Genomic DNA, 18,925 nt, shown 5'->3' on the forward strand with positions numbered 1-18,925 from the left:
CACCTATAGACCTACTGTCCTACCCTCCTTTATGAGCCAGGAAACTGTTATTTTACTATCATTGGGCTCTTTTGCCCCATGCCTACTGGTGGGTTCAGCCAATGGGTGATGTTGGCAACATATATGAAAGGCAGGGAAAAAATGAAGTTGGGATATATATTCCGCAGGTCTCTCTTGCTGGGTAACTATGGGTTAATTGCTTCCCCTCACTGCTCCTTTTAGGTAGTTCTCTCCTACTGCCAGTGACTGAACTCTCTGTAGGTTCCTGTGACTGCTTCCTCACCTTTGTTGTTTCAGACTCAAGGGCATTGAGAATGCCCTGCTTTTGCTAGTACTGGGGTGCTTTCTCAGTCCTCTTTTCTGTCCCTTCATACTACCCACATGATTGTAACAGTCCCTGGACTGAATTCTCCTTAAATAGACTTTGAACGTGCCACTGTTTGCTATGGAGCTCTGTGAACAATAAATACAACGATCAGGGTTCTTTATTCAGTCATATGAAGACAGCAAATGATGTCATATGTAGGTAGATTTAAATCTATGTGCCTGTTGGAGGGGCTTGGACAGGTCAAATGCTTTACTCAAGCTCACAAGGAGAGTCATTGGGGGAATCAGGACCAAAACCCATCTTCAGAATCTACATACACATAATCCCCAAGTGTGTTCCACAGACTCCCAGCTTCATGGCTTTGCCATGGTCTAAAAGATGGAAATAACTATGCTATGCTTTACTACACTGTACATATCTTGGGGAATCACAAAATATGTTAGCAATTTATAGGCTTTGAGAAATCCTGTACTGTAGTCAAACTCAACTGTGTTTAAAAGAGAATTTACCACCCATATCACTGTAAAACTTTTTTTCCGCCTTTCTCATAACTTCTCTGTATCCCATGGAAATAATGGCCTGTGAAATCAAGAATGAAAGTCTTAGCTTCCCTAAGCATACTTGAAAATAGGACCACTCCAATGCTCCAGAATTCATCTTGGTCAGTCAAGCTCCCAGTGAGAAGTGATCTGTTCCTCTCAGCCCAGGTGCAGTGATGGTGGGGAAGATCTTGACTGAGCTTGGCTGGGGTTGGATCTCTTAAAAAAGAAACAGCAGGCCCAAAAAAGACTCACTTTTGCTAAACCCGACCAAGACTTGATATCTAACCTAGGTGCAGTTTCAGTCTTCTCAAGAGAGTGGAATTTTAACCAATCAGAATGGCATTTCCTGATCTAGTGGGGAGATGATTCTGCATAAGACCCTCTGCTTTTCCCTGAGGAAAGAAAACCTTGCCTGAACTAATTCACCATTTTAACTTCCTTGTCCCACCCCTCTGCCTATAAAAACCTCCCATTTCATTTAAGTCCTAGGAGCTCCTTTTTTCTTGCAAGATGGGATGCTGCCTGATTCATGAATTATTGAATAAAGCCAATTGGATTTTCAAATTTAGTCAGCTGAATTTTGATTTTTAACAGATTTGATCCAGTATGTCCGTAGGGGTGGGGTCACATCCTTGAAGCCTGGCTGCGATGACAGATCCTTCGAGTTGGGGGTGTACTCAACAACAGAAGCTCAGCTTAGCCTTTGCTGACACCCCCAAATACACCTATATCGTTCTTTTCAAAAGACATAGCCTAATGATTTCTAGAGCCTCAGACGACTACGTTTTGTTTATCTGGATATTTTCATTCTCCAACAATGAAGTCAAGATACATCTATACTAAAAATGTTTCCTCTAAAAGTAGGTATTGGCTTTTGTCTCCCATCCAGTAGGCAAAATGATTGTCCCCCATCACACACACACACACACACACACACACACACACACGAGTAAAGTGCGGCTTAGTACCCCTTAGATACTGCTCTCTGCTTCCTTCTGGTCAATAATGCCACTTAGCCTTACTTAATGCAGTTTCTGCTTCAGTCATCACAACTCAAGGTGAGGAAAAAGGAAGGCAAGTAGCAGGTATCGAATACCTATACCAGCCAGCTCCTTTATATCTTACTCCTCTCCTCTGTGGCTCAGTGCACCCCCCCGGCCCCCGCCATGAGGAAACTAAGGCTTAGCACTTGTATGTTCCTCGCCCAAGGTTTTAAGGACAACAAAGCTTTTAAACTGCTGGCTGCTTTACCAACACTCATTCCTTTATTCCATGTACAGTCAATGCTGCCTGCTTGGGGGGGGGGGGCGTGCATGGTTGAGGAACTGAGATTACATATTAAAAAAAAAAAGAATGCAGGGCGCCTGGGTCGCTCAGTGGGTTGAAGCCTCTGCCTTCAGTTCAGGTCATGATCCCAGGGTTCTGGGATTGAGCCCTGCATCGGGCTCTCTGCTCAGCGGGGAGCCTGCTTCCCCCTCTCTCTGTCTCTGCCTGCCTCTCTGCCCACTTGTGAACTGTCTGTCAAATAAATAAAATTTTTAAAAAAACTAAAAAAAAAAAAAAATGCAACAGAGAGGACTTAGATCTAATCGCCAAAGTACATCCACGGGAAAGCGAAGGCCACAAAAGCAGAAGTGGCCAATTCTATAAGAGGTAAGATTTGAAGCCTATTTTGAAAATGGAAAGTTATTGGTAGAATGTGGTAAGGTAAGACGTTCCAGGCAGAGCGAAGCAATGTGACCGTGGGGGCATGATCTGGCATGGCCGGTTTAGGAAATTAACGACGCCATTGAGTTGGCTGAGATATAATGAGTAAAAGGTGCCTAGTGAGGGATGGTTATGTGCAGGGTTCCCATCCCGGAGGGCTTCACCAGTCTGTCAAATGTCCAAAATACACTGAGAAAGCCCAGAAGAACAGAATGCGTGATGACCGTAAGGATCTGTGGACACCGCACTGAGGAGATAGCATATGAGCTTGGCATGTTGTAAAAAACAGTTATAACAACATATCCACCCTAGGTTGCTTAAGTGCCCTTTGGCTGAAAGGACACACACAGAAGGCTAGATAAGGCATAAGCCTTTCTCTTAAGATAACCAAATTCCATTTGCTTTAAATAGAGTATTCAGTCTGGACTTTGAACTAATGACCTGCCCACAATTAACATTTTGTCAGGTCAGCTCTACAGAGCTCTGGATGGGTGATAGTTTTTTCTCAACTGCACCCATTGTGTTTCTCCCCCAACCTCCATTCCCAATCATGCTGTTTTCCAAATGAGTTTCCAGGGAAGTAAAATTAGTTTGCTTTAGGACCACTAATAGGAAGTTGCTTTTCTTTCCTCGGGCACCCCAAAGGGGTTGTAAACTTGGATGTTTACCACTACCACTGCCGCCTGTGGGCTGTTGGGCTCTCTCAGGACCTCTTACCCAGAAACAGCTTCTGTAGTTCCTCTTTTGTATGCTAATTGATAATACTTATTTTTCAGTAATGCTTCTTTTGCATACTATTTGAATTGGCTGCACTGTAAATTAGAATGAGGAAGTGAGGAGTGCCCAGTATCTGTTACTGGGTGCAGCCTTCCAAAAGAAGGCAGGTTGGGGGATGCCTGGGTGGCTCAGTGGGTTAAAGCCTCTGCCTTGGCTCAGGTCACGATCCCAGGGTCCTGGGATTGAGCCGGCATCGGGCTCTCTGCTCAACAGGAAGCCTGCTCCCGCCCCACCCCTCTGCCTACTTGTGATCTCTGTCTGTCAAATAAATACATAAAATCTTTAAAAAAAAAAGAAGGCAGGTTGGAGGTTGGTTGTAAAGCGGTTCGAAAAACCGCCCAGGAATTTCAGCCTTTGCCTGTACCTTCCCATCTTACAGTTCAAAGAGGACATTTTCTTATGAAGGCTCAGCTCATTCTAAATCGTACAAAATGGAATTTAGGGGGACACACAGAGACTAAAAACTTCTCAGTTTGGCATTTGCTCCTTCAGTCACTCACTTGCTGGTGAATCCATCCATCCAATATATAATGAATATTGTACTATGTATAATAATACATTGAAACAGCCACTACCATATCGAGATAATCAGATGTGAATACTACCTTAGGAATTATTCCTCCAGGGCACCTGGGTGGCTCAGTGGGTTAAGCCACTGCCTTCGGCTCAGGTCATGATCTCAGGGTCCTGGGATCAAGCCCCACATCAGGCTCTATGCTTGGCGGGGAGCCTGCTTCCCTATCTCTCTGCTTGCTGCTCTGCCTACCTGTGATATCTCTCTCTCTGTCAAATAAATTTAAAAAAAAATCTAAAATAAAAAAAAAAAATTATTCCTCCAGACTTTGGAAAACAGTATGGAAATTCCTTAAGAATTTAAAAATAGAGCTACTCTATGGCCCTGCAATTGCACTACTGGGTATTTACCCCAAAGATACAGATGTAGTGAAAAGAAGGGCCATCTGTACCCCAATGTTCATAGCAGCAATGGCCACAGTCACTAAACTGTGGAAAGAGTCAAGATGTCTTTCAACAGATGAATGGATAAAGAAGATATGGTCCATATATACAATGGAGTATTATGCCTTTATCAGAAAGGATGAATACCCAACTTTTGTATCAATGTGGATGGGACTGGAGGAGATTATGCTGAGTGAAATAAGTCAAACAGAGAGAGTCAATTATCATATGGTTTCACTTACTTGTGAAGTGTAAGGAATAACATGGAGGACACTGGGAAGTGGAAAGAAGAAGTGAGTTGGGGGAAATTGGAAGGGGAGATGAACCATGAGAGACTGTGGATCCTCAGAAACAAACTGAGGGTTTTGGCAGGGGGGTTAGGTGAACCTGGTGGTGGGTGTTCAGGAGGGCTCATATTGCATGGAGCACTGGGTGTGGTGCATAAACAATGAAACTTGGAACACTGAAAAAATAAAATAAAATTTAAAAATAAGTAAGTAAGTAAATAAATAAATATTAAATTTTTTTTAAAAAAAGGAAAAAAAAAATTATTCCTCCAGGGTCTCCTGGGTGACTCAGTGGGTTAAGCACTTTTGATTTTAGCTCAGGTCATGATCTCATGGTAGTGAGAGCAAGTATTACATGCAGTTCCATACTGGGCGTGGACCCTGCTAAAGATTTCCTCTCTCCCTTTGTCCCTCCCTGCCTTCTCATAAAAAAAAGAAAAAAAAAAAGAAAAGGAATTATTTCTCCAGACTGTAAATTCTCTGAAGGTAGGTACTATCTGTTTTGTCTACTATTAAGTCTCTAGAGCCTAGCAAAATGTTTGGAACGTGGTTGGATATTAGGAATTTAGATGGGATTTGATGATCACACCACATATCTTTCCTTTGGTGGAGACAAGATAAAATCTCTTTATGATCCCATCTGAACAAGCTATAGAGGTAGAGGGGGAAATAGATTTTTACAGAGTGCTTTTTGATTAATACTCAGGGAAGCATGACACAATGTTCAAAGTAAGTTTTGAAAGAGGTTGTATGGAAGAACATGAATTCTCCTAAGTCTGAATTAAAATGGCCTCTGTGGAGAAGATTGCAGCCAGGCTTACTTATCCAATGGCAGATAACAGAACTGAAATCAAGAAATCTGAAAAGGGCAGACCTTCCTCAATTTTTCAGGTCCTTGTAAAATATTTTTGCCACACACCTGCATGGAAATGAAGTGGTCTAGAGACAGTAAGGATGCCTGGAAGTATTCTGCCAACGTTTACCTATATCCCTAGAGCAAGTTTACGGGGACACGAACACCTGGGCATGAATCTTTGAACGCACAGGGGCTCTGCCCACAGGCGAATCAGGTCTGACGAATATGTTAGGCACTGCAGTTTAAAGTCATTCCTTCCCTTTGAAGGGTTTTGACTACTAGGTTAAGAAGTCTGAAATTTATCCTGCAGGTAAAAGAGATCTATGACACCCACAAGGCAACCACAATAAAGGAGCAGCACAAAGGAGCTCCTTTGTGAGGTGGGAACACTAGTTTATCTTTCTTGTCTTCCCCAAATATTTATTTATTTATTTGAGAGAGTGGGGAGCAATGAGAGGGGGCACAGAGGGAGAAAGAATCTCAAGCAGACTCCCACTGAGCATGATCCCCAATAGGGCTCAATCCCAGGACCCTGAGATCATGACCTGTGCTGAAACCAAGAGTCAGACACTTAACTGACTGAGCCCCCTCCCCCGGGTGTCCCGGGAATAGTAGTGTATCTTGATTGTAGTGATGGTTCTGTGTATCAACATATGAGATTAAATCACATGGACACCCCCCCCCCCCCGCCAACACACACACTCCCTCAGACACAGATATATGCCTAAAAATCGAATACTGAATAACGTCTGGAGTCTAGCTAACAGGATTATACTGATGGTGATTTCCTGGTTTGATATAGTACTACTGAGTTATATAAGATTGGGAGCAGTTGGGCGAAGGATTCTTGGGATTCTATGTACTATGTTTGAAACTCCCTTGGAATCTCTAATAATTTCAAAATAAAAAGTTGAGAGAGAAATTACCTCCCTCCTCAATTAAATTCTAATGCTCCAGGAAGCTGAGACTTTCTGCAGTAAGATGGATTGGGTTGGGGAAAGACCAGAGGCTATGTCCATATGGAATCTCGTGCTTTTTTTCTTCTGTTACTACATTAGCAAAATTCCATTTTCCTAATTCAAAAATTTGACTCTGGGGAGAGGGAAGTAAACACATCACAGACAGGAAAAAAAAAAAAGATTTAAATGTAAAAATCATCATTTTAATCATGCCTTCACGTTCAGTACACCCCACAGGAGAGTCGCCTGAAGCTAGGAGGAATCTGTCTATGCCAAGGAGGTTGTGTTTGGAAAGTTTAGTTCAAATTCCTTTGAAATTTACATGTGATGTGAAGGCAGTTATCAATTTCTCTGCATCACAATCTTTATTACTCTTTAATAAAACACATTACCTTTAGTTAAAGACTTCACAGACCCAGGACAAAATATAACCTAGCAGTAAAGCAGCACACAAGTTTGATATCTTTATGTAACGGGGTTTTTAACATCTTAATATGCTGTCACACATATTTTTCCCCAAATTAAATTATTACAACTGTAATAATTTAAGGGAATTATACATTGGGTATTTAATTAGCTTGGAGATATATATATAATTAGCTTCATTTTACTCTGAGGGAAACAAGGCACCAAGCTTTGAGATGTCTCTGTCCCTGATCTCATATGAACCAGGGCAGCACTGAGATTAGAATCTTACTCTCCACAAGAACCACAGCCTTGACCATTATACTCTGTGACCAGGCTGAACTTTGGTTTCCAAGAAGCATGAGAACAAACACGTTATGCCTAACGATGCATGGGAAAAATGAGCCTAACTTATGTGTTCTCAGGAAAATGAGAAGATACACATTTTTCACACATTTGGCAAATAAAATTGCAGCCATTTGCATGGAGCTTTCAAACCAGATCTCATTCCAAGAATTTTAAACTAATAGAAGCTACAACTGTCTGCTATTGTGTTCAGAGCCAATCTTTAGTTTGTTACAAACTGAGGACTTTCTTGGACAACAAACACTACCAAAGTCCCTTTTCAAATACTTGGTTTCCTCAGACATGCCGCATAATGTTCATTTTAAGATTAGCTGACCAGTAGAAGAGGGTATTTTTTCAAGAATATGATTACCTAGTGCACTATATCGGTGTTATTACAATGTTGAGGAAATACGATCTTGTCAATAAAGGGAGGGGGATTAATTGGATATCATCACGGAAAAAAATTGAGTTCCTATCTCATATCTTACACAAAATTAAATTCCACATAGATTACTGACCTAAGAGTGAAAAGTAAACAATAAAGATTTTTGAGGAAATCATAGGAAGACATTTTTTAAGCCTTGAAATAGAAAAAAGTTTTTTAAACAGAAAGATAAAACAACAATCAAAAAAAAATATAGATAGATTCATCTGCAACAAAATTAAGTGCTCTGTTCATCAAAAGATAGCAATAAAAAAAAAAAAAAAGTACAAACTCAATACCGGTGCAGGAAAAGGCATTTGGGGTGTGTACATCCAATAAAGAATTTCCTACATTGTCCTATAAATGCATTAAAAAATCTACAAATAAATAAGAGAAAAAAAGAGACGGATCAGGCAATAGATAAATGCACAAAAAACTTGAATTGGTACATTATGAAAGAAGATATCTATATAGCCAGTAAACAAGAAGAGATCATTTTCATTAGTAATCTGGGAAAATGCAAATTAAAGCATTAGTGTATCACAAATGCCATAACAGCTAACAACAACAACAACAATGAACACTCACACACTGCTGGTGGGAGTATAAACCAGACCAGACACTTCAGGATACAACAAGTATCTATCAAAATGAAATCTACAGGGGCGCCTGGGTGGCTCAGTGGGTTAAGCTTCTGCCTTCAGCTCAGGTCATGATCTCAGGGTCCTGGGAAGGAGCCCTGCGTCGGGCTCTCTGCTCAGTGGGGAGCCTGCTTACCCCCCACTCTCTCTCTCTGCCTGCATCTCTGCCTACTTGTGATCTCTGCCTGTCAAATAAATAAATAAAATCTTTAAAAAAATGGAATTTACACCTAACCTGGACACATTAACTGAACTCTTAGGTACACTCGCAAGTGAAATGCATTCACACATTCACTGTAAGGCAAGTGCTGGGATGTTCATCTAACTATTATCAATCATAGCCCCAAGTGGGAATTATCAATGTAGCCATCATCAGAATAGATAGTTCTAGTACAGATGGCCCCAAACTTAACGATAATCCAATTCATAATCTTTGGACTTCACAATAATGCAAAAGCAATATGCATTCAGTAGAAATCATAGTTTGAATTTTGATCTTTTTCTGGGCTAGTGATATGTGGGAGATACTCTCTTGTGATACTGGGTAGTGGTAGCAAGCCACGCTACCCATTAACCAAGCAATCATGAGGGTAAAGAATGGATGCATTAACAACCACCTGTACCCATACAAGATTCCTGCTTCTCACTTTCATTACATTATTCAATAAATGACGTGAGATATTCAACACTTTGTCATAAAATATGACAACTTTTGTCATAAAAAAATCATTTGCGTTGGATGACTTTGTCCAACAATAAGATAATGTAAGTGTTCTGAGCATGCTTAAGGTAGGGTGGGCCAAGCTATGATCAGATAAGGTGTATTAAATGCATGTTAATTTGCCAGTATTTTCAACTTATAATGGGTTTATCAGAACATAACCCCCTCATAAGTGAAAGAGGATACGTATATTCACAGAAAGAAAATAATACAACAGTGAGAATGAAGTTTCAGTGTTCTACACAGGAGTTTGAGCCAATCTCATGAATATAATATTGAGCAAAAGATACAAAACTAGATACAATTGAGTATATATGTATATGCTTCCATTTATATAGATTTTTTTAAAGATATATTTATTTATTTTAGAGAGAGAGCAAGTGTGTGTGCATGCATGCACAAGAATGAGGAAGGGTAGAGGGAGAGGAAAAGAATCCTCAAGCAGATTCCCTGCTGAGTCTGGGGCCACCTTGGGGCTGATAGCCCAGGACCCTAAGCTCATAACCTGAGCAGAAATCAAGAGTTCATTGCTCAAAAAAAAAAAAAAAAAAAGAGTCCATTGCTCAACCAGCTGAGCCACTCAGGCGCCCCCATATGGTGTTTTTTTAAAAGGCTTAGTTAGTTAAGCCTCCTACGCTTGATTTTGATACAGGTCTTGATCTCAGGGTGGTGAGATTGAGCTCCACATAGGGCTCTGCACTGGGCATGGAGCCTGCTTGAGATCCTCTCTCTTCCTCTGCCCCTCTCTGCACACACACACACACACACACACACACACACTCTCTTCTCTCTCTCAAAAAGAAAAAAAAGGCACATATAATGCACACTATTAGAAGTCAAGACAAGGACACAAGTTTCTTTGTGGGTGGTAGTGACAGAGAGAACACAAAAGAGAGATTGGAGTGTGGAGATAATACTTTGCTTCTTGATCTGGGAGATGGTGGTCTGGGTTTGTTCGGTTTGTGAAAATTCATGAAGGTATATATTATGATATGTGATCAATTGTGGGTGCATATTACACTTCAGTTTTAAAAGTTTATTCTCAGGATGCCTGGGTCACTCAGTAGGTTGAGCCTCTGCCTTCAGCTCTGGTCATGATCTCAGGGTCCTGGGACTGAGTCCCTCATTGGGCTCCTTGCTCAGTGAAGAGCCTGCTTCTCACTCTGCCTGCCTCTCCCCTGTCTTGTGTTCTCCCTCTGACAAATAAATAAAATCTTAAAAAAAAAAAAAGTTTATTCTCTAGAGTTTTTTCAGATTTGCCACTTTGCTCTACTCCATTCAATTCATTTCATTCATTCATTCATTCATTCATCAGCTATTTTGAGAATCCATCTTATGCTAGATGTGTTTCTAAGAAACGGGGTGGCTCCTGTGAGCTGTATGTGAGGTTTACCCCTTCTCTGGTCCAGGTTTTCAACATTTTTTCTTCCTTCTAGGTTTACAAAAACAGCCACCTTTGTTGTCAGTCTTATCTCCTTCAAATTCACTGTCTGCATTATTGATAAGGTCATCTTTCTAAAATACAATACCCTGCATGGCCTTTCTGGCACACAAGACAGAATCTAGGTTCCTAGGTAATAATAAAAAGAAGTAAAGATAATAACATAGCTAAAATTTATTGAGCATGATTATGTGCTAGAGACTATGCCCCTACTTACTTAATCATAAAAATTGGAATCTGTTGACTGCACTTTACAGGTGAGGACATTAAAACACAGAGAGGGTACCTCACTTGCCTAAAGTTAGACAGCAAATATGGAAGAATGAGGATTTAAACAGCGTTAGATCCATCTGTGCAGTTTACGTTCATTACCTAACTTTAACTACTAGACACCTCGCGAAGCGTTCTTGTCTTACACCCTCCAGGCTCCTCCTGAAAATTCTACCTGGCTTGTAGTGCCCTGACTTCTGACTTGGCTCAGACATGCTCTTTTAGCCCACAGCCAACATGTATCCACCTAGTCTCTCTCTCTTTTTAAAGATTTTATTTATTTATTTGCAAGAGAGAGAGAACACAAGAGCAGGGGGGAGGGACAGAGGAAAAGGGTGAAACAGAATCCCCACTGAGTGGGGAGTCCAGGATCATGACCTGAGCCAAAGAGATCATCAGGAACCTAGGATCATGACACTTCACAAACTGAGCCACCCAGGTGTCCCTAGTTTTTTTTTTCCTCTATCCCTTTAGCTACCACCATCGCCTTTCTCAAAAATTGTCAATGGATCTTTCTGCCAACAGATTAAAGGCCAAAATTTTACACCTTAATATATTGGCCCTTTATAATGAGGCTCAATTGCCTAATTACTCCTGCACACACATCAAACTCTTCTGTCCAATTCAAATATTCGTAATTCCTTTTCATTTTCCACCCCTGGGGTCTTCTGTTCCCATTCTTCTTGCATCCCCATCCCCTCCATCTCTAAAGGTCCATATCCCACCTTTCCTCAAGTCCCACTCAAAGAGCAGCACCTGCTTCCAATACTCGGTTCTTTCGCCTATAGTCTTCTCTCATTCTTCTCAAGTTGGATGAGGTGCCCCTCCTCTGGTTCTCTGCACTTTCTGTTTCCATCTTTTTACAATTATTTCTTTGTGTGGTGACAGAAGAGTACAGGCCTTCTGCCTTCACACTGACCGCCACTCCAAACACACACACACACACACACACACACACACACACACACGTGCACAGAGTCAGTGCCTAGAACATGGGAGATGCCCAGTTCAGGTCTATTGAACTAAATTGACGTGGAGGTGCTATAGGAGACTGTTTTCACTCCCTCGTGGGCGGAAATGGACATCGGCATTTACATAGTGCTTTAAGATTGCAGGATTACCTTACCCTGTCTTGTTCCGTAGGGTCTTCTTAAAATTATTATCACTATTTTTTTTTTTTTAAACTGAGGCTCTGGGACATGGATTTTTCCAAGCAAAGTCATACAATATTATAAAAGAAATTCAGGTCCTCTCTGCTCCCCCGTAGTAGACTTCTCTAGAAAGCCTACCTTTTGACAGGAACATAAAGGAAAGAAAATTAAGAGACAGTTCTTTTGTTGTTTGTAAAATATTTTTCCTGTCTTTAGTTTACTGTTAGATCTCTCAGGTTATTTTCTACCACCTTGTAGGTAAAAGGTTTCTGTTATCAAAATTGGGTCTGTGGTGGTTTTTGTTGTTGTTTTGTTTTTGTTTTTTGTTTTTTTACTTATTATTTTCTCTTCCCCTTTAAGCTTCATAGAGTAAAGTCCCTAGAGTAAGGAAGACACACAACACACAGTATTTCAGCAGGAGACCATGGAGAAAATAAACAATCTGGAAGAATACAATTGTAGGAGTCATCCAGACAAACTTTCTTCTGAATTCCTGGCTGCAGAAACTCAGTACACTCAAAGGCCCCAGGAAAGAAAGGTGCAATTCAAGAAATCTAGTGGGACTTATGCGACCGAAAAGCATGGACTCAAGATCAATCCCCTACACTAGTAAAAAGAGTTAAAACAATATACTTATGTACACTATACTATATGTACTGATTTAATAACAATCAAGTGCCAGGCATGGTGCTAAGTGTCACAGATACAAAAAGATTTAGTCCTTTGCTGTTATGGAGGCCAGACATGTGACTAATACAGTTGTAAATGTATCCAACAGCTCAAATATGGAATTATAAAATGCAGTGGGAATGTAAATGTGTAGTTGCCTTCTTACCCATTTTTTCCAGAAAAATGCAAACCTTTGTTCACACATGAGTATTCCTAGAAGTCTGATTTGTAATCACCAAAAACTAGAGAGAAAAAACACCCTCAATACTGTTCAATGGAGGTGAATGGTTAAACAAACTATGGTAGGTCCACACCATGGAATACTACTAAGCAATACAAAAGAATGAAAAAGTGATAAGCATTTATATATATATATATATATATATATATATATATATATATATAATGTATATGTATGTATCTCCAGTTTTTACCTCAAGAGACTTACAGAAAGCCAGTCCCCAAAGGCTACATAATGTATGGTGCCATACATAGCATCTGGAGATGATAAAACGAAAGCAGTGGAGAACAAATCAGTTGCTAAGATTAGGGATGGCTTGAGGTTATGTGTAAGAAGAGGGGGCAGATGTAAATGGAAATGAGCAACACTTGGGACTTCTGCGGTGATGCACTGCTCTGTGTGCTCTATGAGCTGGTGGGTACGTGAACCTAAATATATGACACAATTACATGGAACATATACACATACATATTAGGAAAACTGGGGAAATATGAATACAACTGGTAGAACAGATCGGTAGCAATATCCTGGTTTTTGTATTATGGTTTTGCGAGAGGCTAACTTTTGGGGGAACTTTGGTAAAGAACACAGAACCTCCTTATATTGTTTCTTATAATTGCATATGATTTTACAATGACCTCAAAATAAAACACCGAGTTAAAAACTGAGCTATAAAGGAATATATTTGATAAGATTATGTATATGACAGAGGGATTTGATCCAGCCTGGGAAAACCACTAAAATCTCCCCTGAAGAGAGGGCATCTGGTCTGAGGTCTGAAAAATGAGAATCTGTTATCTGGGCAAATAGTGAAGGGAATCTAGGAAGTAGGAAGCATGATGTATTCTAAGAACTGGAGGTGAGGATACCAAGTAGTACATGATAAATCAAAGAGGCAAGCAAGATTCAGGCCATTATAGGCTGTTTTAATGGTTGGTTCTTTATTCTGTCTTTAAAATACTATTGTACCAGGAATGCCATAGGTTACTCTGGGAGACTCCAGGGAATATACCTATCTCCTTCAGAAATACCAGGGAGATAATTTTTATTACAACTTTTTAAAAAAGAATAATTTATTTACTCATTTTAAAGTGAGACAGACAGAGAGCACAGGGGGAGGGGTAAAGGGAGAGGGAAAGAGAATCTCAAGCAGACTCCCCATTGAGCGTGGAGTCCAGTGCAAGGTTCAATCCCAGGATCCCGAGATCGTGACCTGAGGCTGTAATGAAGGGTTGGATATTTAACTGACTGAGCCACCCAGGCGCTCTATCACAACGTTCTAGAAAAGCCAAAGTTTTCTGAACTGTATTTTCAAATGGCGCTATGTTATAAAATAATGAATTTCCCTTATCTGGGACTATTCAGATGTAGTAGTCGACCCATTGTATTGTTGGACACATAACACAATGAGGAGCAAGACTGAAAGAGACAATATCTAAGTGTTCTATCCATTTCTATGAGATTGTGTCTTAGTGTTCATTTTGCACAACCTTTGCTCAAGATTAAAGATAAAAAAAGAAGACAGAATTTGGTAAAATATATGGAACCTGATAATAGAATCTTGGACTGATTTCAGAAAAATCTCTAATGAGTAATTATAGCATTCATGTTGCAGAATTCTGAAGTGTGATGAGTAGTGGTAGGAATGACATCACCGAGGATTTCAAACATGGTCCCTGATCCCTGTTCCCCAGGGTCATCTCTTCCTCTCAGTGGAAGAGTCCTTTCTTAATGGTCTGCATTGCAGGCTACTCATTCTGGAGTGGGTTATAAACAGAAGCCCTCCTATTAATTTCAAATGATGCATTTCTATCTCTGGCTATGAATAAAACAGATCAATGCCACCCGTATGTTTTATTGGGCCTCCTGCGAAATGAATCTGTAGGGAGACAGCCGGCAGGATGGAGTTGACATGCAGATGAGATTTGTAAGTGAGGACATATTGATTATTTCCATTTCAGCTCAGGCAGTAATTCCACCCAATGCCGCTTCCCCTGTTTGAGCTCATTATTTATGCCATAAAAACACTATCTCAATGATAATAACAGGCTTCATTTACAAGCCAGAACATAAAGCATCGGCGCTTAAGATTTCAAGAGTTAGGAGGAGAGGGAGAGAGAAATTTAACAAGTCCTAGAGAGGCACAAAACTGCCACGGCTCATCTTGCAGCTTTTATTCTCTCAAAAAGCAAGAGTGTGAGCAGGTATTAGATGACTAGGGTCTTTATTAATAACCCCAGACTTGTACGAAAGTTGGGTTGATGGAGCACTCTGAACTTTCTCTACAGCGAAACTTTCCTTATGGACACATGATTTTTACTATGCCACGCCACTTCCTCGAGGTGTGGAGAACCTTTTGGGGTGCCCACTTGCACTTGGTTTTGACAGTTTCCACATTAATCTGAGTGTCTATTCACACAGAATCAAATCACATTTAGCAGAAACTGAACAATTCTTCAAATAAAGGGATCCCCCCCCCATAGGTAGTTTTATTAGGCAATAAAGGTATATCTATTGTCTTGTCATCAGTTCTTTCGAAACAAAATTTTTTTTAACCTGAAAGCAATATAGATACTTCATTCAGGTCAATCAGCAGCCATGTTCCTTGCATCACTCTTGGGAATTATTGGTGTTTCCCCATTAGGAAAAAAGTGGCTCCTGCCCTCGAGGATTTTTCAGTCTATGGCAGGAGTCAAACACAAAGCAAGAAGGTCTAAAAACATGTGGATGGAGAGTTTAGGGAATTACAATAGATTGTCATGGGAAGACTCCCTGTAACAGATGACTCCTTAGCTGGGTCCTGAAATTGGTAGCATCCTGCCGTATTATTATTTTGCTTTAAATTTATTATTTTTCTTTAAAAATGACTAATTCCCTTTAGAAAAAAGAGTAATATATTTTATTGAAGAAATTTGAAAAAGATACAGCTGTGTAGGAAAACAAAAGAAAATTAGGTGATTTCCTCATTATCTGAGAGGATATCAGTGATGGTTTAGAGTATGTTCCTCTACATCTTTTCCTTTAGAATTTATACACACAACTAGATGCATATTTTACATAATGTATTGTATCTATGTCTTTTCCACTTATGGATGTGTTGTGAACAATTTTTAGAACATTAGAACATTCATTCTAATGACTCCAAGTTTTCCTTTGTAAGGATGTCTCTTACCTTATTTAACTAATTTCCTAATATTGGATATTTAATATTAACAATGTTATTGAGATTTAAAACAATACTCCGCTGGATATCCTAGAAACTAAGTCTTTATTCATATCCATGGTGATGGCTTTAGGATAAATTACAAAAACCCGGTAATTTCCAGGTTAAAAGGCATTTTAAATGTCATTGATAGATACTCCTATGTCATGTTTGAGAAACAATATATCAATCTTTCTGCCCAACAGTAGCATTGGCCTGTGACTTCTTAGACAGTTTTTTGACAGACGGAGTAAGTAGGGAGTGTTTTGTCAACTGATCAAATAACCCTGGCAGGGGTAATGTAAATATTTGGTGGTACTGAGGTTTCCTGTCTAGGTGTTAGCTAGAGTCAAAGTTGAAAAAATGGCTTAGAACAAAGCGAGTGAAAATGATTTTTTTTTTTTCCACTCAGTTGCAGCAACCAGGCACTGGCAAATGATTTACATTATTTTTATAGTTACTATAAATAATATATGTGCATAGCAAAAATAAATCTGGAAAACCCAGAGGATATAATATAAACAATATTAGTTGCCCCAAGCCCTTGATCAGTTGCCTTCCACAAAAGTAACCTATTGATGGTATTGGTCAGCTTTCCAAAATTTGAGTTACTTAAGTATGCTTTGTGAGCTCAGATTTTTTTTTTTTTCATTAAAACTGGGATCACTTTAATGATTGGTCAGCTCCAGAAGAATAAATTGGGCATGCTTCTTGTTTTATCTTTTCTCTTTAGAGAGTACGGCCCAAGGGATCATGCACTGGGAAAGGTTCCTACAAAAGCAAGCTTTGCTGTGAGGGATATCCTGACTAGTGTGCATTGGAGGAAGCCAATCTGTCTGTAGAGAAAAGCCACATTCTCTAGTACAGGCTAATTTACAGGTCTTTTATTTTTATTTATTTATTTAAAACTTTTTTTTTAAAGATTTTATTTATTTGACAGAGGGAGAGATCACAAGTAGGCAGAGAGGCAGAGTAGGCAGAGAGGCAGGCAGAGAGAGAGGGGGAAACAGGCTCCCTGCTGAGCAGAGAGTCCAACGTGGGGCTCGACCTCAGGACCCTGAGATCATGACTTGAGCGGAAGGCAGAGCCTTAACCCAGTGAGCCACTCAGGCGCCCCTACAGGTCCTTTAAAGAGGATATCTTGGTCCACACCTATGCTGTATCTCGTTTTATTTCTCGATTCTGAACTCAGGCAGGACAAAGGTGTGCTATTTGTTGGACACTCTCTCAAAGAACCCAGTGCATATTAATATAGAAAATACAGCTGACCAGACTTTTGTTGAGAGACATTTATAGTGTTCGTAGACGAAAAAACACACAGAACAAACACAAACAACAATACAAAATACATACACAGTATAGCAACATACTTTCATAAGTGAATGAGAGTATATATTTAAGGTATAACCTAATAATTAAAATTATTCTATGAAAGGGTATGCATCCCTTAAGTTTTGATACAGCCAAATTGACTTTTTTTTTTTTTAACAAATTTGCAATCTCATCAATAGTTAATGTGAGATCTGGTTTTCTCAACCCTTGTCAATATGTATGATTCTCAAACTCTGATCTATACCATTCTGATAGGTGGTAAATGGCACCTCATTAAAGTTTTAATTTGCATTTCCTTAATTATGTGTGAAATTGTGCTCTTTTTCATGTTTATTGTCCATTCATGATTCTTTCTGTGGACTGCCTGTTCATCTTCTTTGCCCATTTTTCTATAAGTCATTTGTCTTTCTCTTATTGATTTTTTAAGAGCTCTTTGCATGTTAATAAAGTCAGCCATTTCTCTTCATTATGTGCTGTGAATATTTTTCCATGTATTATTTGCCTTTTGATTATCTGTTAGGATTTTTGTCTTTTTGTCAAGCATCATGTAGTAAAATTTCCAATCGCTTTTATGATTTATGAACAATGAACTGTTATTGACCATCTGATTCTGAAGAAGAGATATCACTTAGATTGAAAAAGAAGAGGGTAGAAACACACATATGAACTGGAGGAATATAACAATCACCTTAATAAGTGGCCAAGACTATGGCAATAGTAAAAAAAGAAAGACATGAGGGTGAGTTTTTTTCAGAAAATAGACGTTAACGAAGAACAGAAAGTGAGTCACAAATAGTAAGGGTGAAATTCCAGGCTTAATATATAGATGGAGCTAAGAGTTGACATATTTTATCCAAGGAAATTCCTTTATTTTCCAAGTCTTCCATGAACTACATTAATCTGAACTTGGAAACAATTCTAACATATTAGACTGTATCCAACACATGCTGCTACTCTCTTTTTCAGATGTCAACTACTTCTTTTATTCTCCTCAGAGAAAAAGAATTTTAATAGAGTAATGTTGGCATGATAAAGGACTGTCTTAGGACAATATCAATTTCATGACTATGCTATTATTTACTGATGAACAGTATGTCTCTTTAGTAATCCTTGTATCATTCATTCACAGTGCCTATCAACAGTAATGGTGCTATATTTATTTGAGAATATTTACCATTTCTCTGTATCTTAGATAAAAACTCTGTGAGGACATGGACCACGTCAATTTTGTTCACTATATCTCTTGCACTCAGCACAAAGTCTATATATACTAGAAATCCAACAAGACCTTTTACGTGAAAGACTAGTAGCTACCATTCATAAAATGTTTCCTTAGCTTTGAACAAAATTTTGGTACTTACAAAATATACCCATGTACAGAGTTTTATTTGGATGTTAAATGTCATAATAACTCTGTGGGTTAGGTTTTATCTCCATTTTATTGAGGAAGAAATTTAGGCTCAGATATGTGACATGACATTTCAAAGATCATACAAAGACTGAAATAATTACTCCAAGCTACGACTTCATCCAGTGCTTTTTCCACAAGCCATGCTTCAAGTTTAGATTCATATAAACTTCAATATGAAAAGGTTAAAAACTTTCTAAATGCTTCCAGACTTGGTACTTCATAAAAATCTATGTTGCTGTGTACAAATAATGAAATG

Source organism: Mustela erminea, chromosome 12 (genome assembly GCF_009829155.1).
Source record: "Mustela erminea isolate mMusErm1 chromosome 12, mMusErm1.Pri, whole genome shotgun sequence".
Classification (NCBI taxonomy): Eukaryota; Metazoa; Chordata; class Mammalia; order Carnivora; family Mustelidae; genus Mustela; species Mustela erminea.